Below are 6,000 nucleotides of genomic sequence, written 5' to 3' on the forward strand. Positions count from 1 at the left end.
GTTGAGGCTACAGTCCATAGGGTCGCAAGAGTCAGACGTAACTTAGCGACTAAACCACCACCACCACTGGCATCATAAGAGTAAAGTGGGAGAGGCAATGGAAGTACAGCTGCCAGTTTGAAAGGCTGCTTGAAGTCCCCCTAAGCAGAAATTATACATAAAGTCAACAGTGGACCAGGTGTAAAAACATGAGCAGGCTTGAGAAACAGCAAGGAAAGAAAGACTGAATAGGACTGGGTAACTGAATTAGCTAAGGGGAGTAAAGAAGGTGACGGACACCCAGGGTTGTGGCTTCTCACATCTGATGCACAGAAGAGACAAATTCCCTCACAGACGTTGCCACCATGAGATAGGTGCCAGGGGACAATGGGGTGGTTGAGTCTGGCATTTCAGAAAGCACTGGTTCTAATGGTGAAAAACTGCTAACAAGTGAAATGGATAGAACAGGAAAGCCCTGTCCTCTCTTCCATAATTAATATTGTTATATCTCCAATGATATTATTAGGGTATCCATATTTCCATCCACTCACTCAGTAATGCTTGCTGTATGCGGCACTGAGGATTAAAGGAGAGTAGATCAAAGTGATTCCTTCCCTTTGTACCTTATGCTAAAATACATAACTAAATTTCTAATTTTTTGTTCTATCGACCACTGCTCTGGGTAAGGCTACATGTTCAGCCTTCACAAAATGTCTCAATGCTGAAATAAAGGTAAGCAATGCTGTTTCTTAGCTATCTTGCATGCATAATTTAAAGCAATAGGGAACACTACTGGTAACAAGTCTGTCTAAAAAGAATATTTGAGTATGAGCCATTTTTTTGAGAATTATACCTCAGTATATCTTACTAGGTATAAAACCAGCTCAGGACATAATGATATCTATTTACTGTTTGTATGTGTTACTTCACCTTGTACCTCAGCTTCTGTGTGAATCTGCTTCAAATTTAAATTGCTTCAGTTCCCAGGCTTCTCTTTCTGTTGAAATCAGAATCTCATCATTCTAATGATGTTATTGAAGGACAATTCTTCCCTAATTAATGACTGTGTCTTTTAGAACTACTGAAACAAAAACCTTATCATCTTATTAAATAGCTGGAATAAAATCTTAACAATATTCCTTTATCCCCATCAATTTTTAAACATGAAATAATTTAAATGAATGTATATAGTTTTGTGAATGAAATGGAAGACAAATGATGTACTCTTCAGCTTTCCTTTTGGAAATCAGATAACATGTTTGCTATATTCAGGATAATTATCAAGTATTTTTATCAAAAGTTTCTCCTGGTTTTCTGCCTAAGACATGCTTTGTACAATTGCCTTGTGAAATAAACACTCCTGCATAACAAATCCTTTAATTTGTAGTGGTCTTTCTGCATTTATCTTTCATTTGGAGGTTTATATGGGTCACCATATATATATATATTTTTTTTAATATATATATATATAAGCATGATATTTATATACAAGTCAGGTTTCTCCAAATATTCAGTAAAATAAGTTTTTTTGTTTTGTTTTGTTTTGTTTGTTTTTTTTTTGTTGTTTTTTTTTTTTTTTGGTTCTTAATGTTTAGCTGAAGAAATCTTTATCTATTTGGAGTTTCTGCTAATGTTCTAAAAATGAATTTTATGTGTATTTTAAAGTTAAAATATAAATAACTAGTGATCTATCACTGTATTACAAAGTATCCCAAAACAAAATGTCTTAAAGGGAATTTTTTTTTTTTTTTTTAATCTCACAGTCTGTGCCTGTGATTTGTTTGAGTTCCTCTGACCCATGCTTGCTCTTGAGGTTGAAGTGTATTTGCTAGTCACAGTCATCTCCATCTTGCATGCATGCTAAGTTGCTTCAGTTATGCCTGACTCTGAAACCCATGGACTGTAGCCCACCAGGCTCTTCTGCCTATGGGATTATCCAGGCAAGGATACTAGAGTGGGTTGTTATTTCCTTCTCCAGGGGATCTTCCCAACCCAGGGATTAAACGTGTAGCTCCTATATTGCAGACAGACTCTTTACTGCTGAATCACTGGGGAAGCCCCATCTCCATCTTACCTGGGAGGTAATTCACTCCCAAGGTCACTAGCAGGACTGACACGTTCACTGGGCTGCAGGCAACCTCAAGTCACTGCTAGCTGCGGGAAGAGCCACTGGTGATACCAGCAAGGTTTCCTTGCACAGCAGCACTCAGATTTCACTGACAGAGAAGTGCAAATGGTTAGCAAGACTAAACTGCCAAAACCAAAACCACCATATTTTTAAGAACCTATTCTAATAGTAAAATCCCATCACATTGCTATCTTCCATTCATTAAAAGCAAGCCTTTAAGTCCAGCCAAGACTCAAGAGGAGGGAATTAGACACCAGTGAGAAAATCAAGCAGCAGAGATCACTGTAGACCTGCTGTATGTGGTGGTCAGTTCTGTTCTAATTCTAAAATGTTAACAAGAGAAAACGTTGCTCATGTACATTTTTTCTGAGAGATACGCTATTGTTTTACTACTTGGGCTTTGTTTTTAGAATTTCAAGCTAAGATGTTAAACAAGAAACAAACTCAGAAGGAAAGAAAAGGAAAAGAAATGTGCCTTTTAATTCCGTAAAGATATATCATTAAATTGTAAACAGATATATACATTGAATTCAGTTCAAAGTGGCCACAGTTTGAGAACTAGTGTGTTAAGTAATACACAAGATACAAAATGATAAAGAAACAGCCATTGATCCTAAACTTGGGTCTTACTTCAAGCTCATCTGCTTACTGGCTGTGTGACTGGAACAAGTTGTTTAGGATAATGTGTTTCTATTTCATGGGACTGTTGTGAGAATATAGTGTTTTGAGGATAAAATGAATCACGTACAAACATACATCTATGTAAAGTCTTTAGTACCATGCTTAACACACTAGTCATTGCATAATTAAGACCACCAGTGATAATGATCATGCTGATTATAACTAATTGTCTAACCCTTTCAATATGCCAGAAGCTGTTTTAAATGCTGTATTAGCTTGAGCTTCTGGGGTTGTATCCTGACTGCTACCTAACAGCTGAGAGATTGGCGTTATGGTAGTTCAAATGGTAAAGAATCCTCCTGCAATGCAGGAGACCTGAGTTTGATCCCTGGGTTAAGAAGATCCCCTGGAAGAGGGCATGACAATCCACTCCAGTATTCTTGCCTGGAGAATCCCGTGGATAGAGGAGCCTGGTGAGCTATAGTCCATGGGGCTGCAAAGAATTGGACACGACTGAGTGACTAATGAACAGGTACACATACATGCTCCAAATTCCTCTTTTGTAAAATGATACTAATAGAGCTTTAAAGAGTCAGTATTGGTAAAAGTGATGAGGACACGGCCCCATACATTCTGCTAATTTTTAGGGTAAAATCCTATTATTTTATCATAATTATGAGTATGACAACCATAACACCTGACAGAAGCATTTCCTAAAGAGAAGGGCACAATATAATGAGGGTTTGTCTCACTGTATCTCACTGTATGCACTGTACACTTAACCCAGGGTAAGTAAGACAAGAGCAAGGAAGCTGGAAGAAAATGTGAGGAGCTGTAGGAACTGTAAACACATTTATTCTCTCCTGGCTGGCATAGCAGCTATAGCAGCAGATACACTGCATTTTCTCCTCTCTTGGTTGACCCAGCAGACACAACCATAATGTAACCTCACTGCCATAACACAGCCATAGCAATGCAGCCTCAAGAGCTTGCCCAGGTGGAGCCTAAGCTTACAGAACAAAAGTAGTCCATGGCCAAGTGAGTACCTCATGACATGCATGCACATTGCTATAAGTGATCTCAGCTGTTACATGTATTTACAACACGTGGGGTGAGAACAAGGGCTGTGGGGCAAAAGAGTCTGACCACATCATCTTGGCTAATTTGCTCTCTCCCTACAGCATTCAAATGATTTGTTCCTAATATCTGCAGGGAAAATCAAGAAGTGGTATCTTGGGAAATTCATGAAATTTCCTATAGAGGATTTGGTAGGTACATGCATTTTAGTTAGAATTGATGACAAAACTAAAATCTTCAAAATATGAAACACTAGCATGCTGATAACAGAAGTATAAAGCTCTGAATCAGAGTACTGCTTGGTGAGAGAAAGCAGAATGAGATTTGCCATATGAGATTTTAGTGGCTATAAGTATTGCTTGCCTGCCATGCATTCTTTCTTTCTTTTAAGAATAGGAAAATTTCGCTTTCAGACATCATCAATATCTGTCCCTGAGATGGACTCAGTTCATGTAAACAAAATGTGACATCTCATAGAACACAGACTTTCAAAGTGTGGTATGGGGACCAGCAGCGGCAGTATCAACTGGGAATTTACTAGAAATACAAGTTTCCAGACCTTTCTCCCAACCTGTTGAGCCAGAATCTTGGGTGAAGCCCAGGAGTTTGTGATTTAGCATGCCTTTCAGGTGAGTCTAATCCAAGCTAACACTTGGAATGACTTAGAATATTTATTTTTTTTCTGGGGGGGGGGGGGGGGGGGACTCAAGATTCTGATTACTCACTGCTTAAGAGTACTTTTTATCAGATAATGCATATTAAAAGCACCTGGAGAACTTCTGAAACTAAAAACACGTGGCCCATTCAACTGTAACAAATATCCTGAGATGTGCCACAGTCTTTGTGTACTTACAGACTCCCCAGTGGTTCTAATATGTAGCCGCACTGAAGAGCACTGCCCCAGGTCTTGGTTTTCAAGTCTTAGCTGCGTCAGTCACTTGGAACTACAGAAAGGAGAAATTAAAGAGGAACCCAAGAAGTAATCAAAGGTGGTAGAGAAACAATGAGCCTCAATTCAGTCTGTAAGATGACCACTGAAGATGGTAGAGGTGGTCATAGAGAGGATGTGACCCCTGGCTGACCAACAAGCTGACCATAAGCAGGACCAGAGACACTGTATACCATCTTCTGCCCACAGTTTCCACTGTGGGGGGCATCTGAAAGCTGCAGCCTTGAGACAATAAGGTATGACTGAGACCATCTGAACAGTGTACATGACTGAAACTCATAAAGGCTTCTGTATAGACTCAAGATTCTGGTGAGCAGGTGTAGAGAATTATTCGTCTTGTGGCAGCCAACATAAGCCTTGTATGTAAGTTCCCTTGCCTATTACACCTCTCACTTACAGATATGGGGTTGTCTGCTTCCTTTACTATTCTTTTCTTGCCCTCCAACTAGAGAAGGTAATTTCACTCAGGGGACTCATGACTTTGCCAACCAACAGGAGAATGTGGGTTATTTTTTCCTATTATGTATAAAAATAGCTTATACTATTGTAAAGAGGTTAAAAGGAATTTGTTGTTGGAAATAACTAGTTTGTGAAAAGGTAGAAATAAATGTTCTCTAGAAATTTTGGATTTTTCCAGAAATTATGAATTTCTAATCAGTACAAGTACTGCATTTTGGACTCTTTTGTTGACCATGATGGCTACTTCATTTCTTCTGAGGGATTCCTGCCCACAGTAGTAGATATAATGGTCATCTGAGTTAAATTCACCCATTCCAGTCCATTTTAGTTCGCTGATTCCTATAATGTCAACATTCACTCTTGCCATCTCTTGTTTGACCACTTCCAATTTGCCTTGATTCATGGACCTGACATTCCAGGTTCCTATGCAATATTGCTCTTTACATCATCGGAACTTGCTTCTATCACCAGTCACATCCACAACTGGGTACTGTTTTTGCTTGGCTCCAACCCTTCATTCTTCTGGAGATATTTCTCCACTGATCTCCAGTAGCATATTGGGCACCTACTGACCTTGGGAGTTCCTCTTTCAGTATCCTATCATTTTACCTTTTCATACTGTTCATGGGGTTCTCAAGGCAAGAATACTGAAGTGGCTTGACATTCCCTTCTCCAGTGGACCACATACTCAGCAGTGGCCACAGGACTGGAAAAGGTCAGTTTTCATTCCAATCCCAAAGAAAGGCAATGCCAAAGAATGCTCAAACTATCACACAATTGCACTCAT

The sequence above is a fragment of the Bubalus bubalis genome, chromosome 10, assembly GCF_019923935.1.
Source record: "Bubalus bubalis isolate 160015118507 breed Murrah chromosome 10, NDDB_SH_1, whole genome shotgun sequence".
Classification (NCBI taxonomy): Eukaryota; Metazoa; Chordata; class Mammalia; order Artiodactyla; family Bovidae; genus Bubalus; species Bubalus bubalis.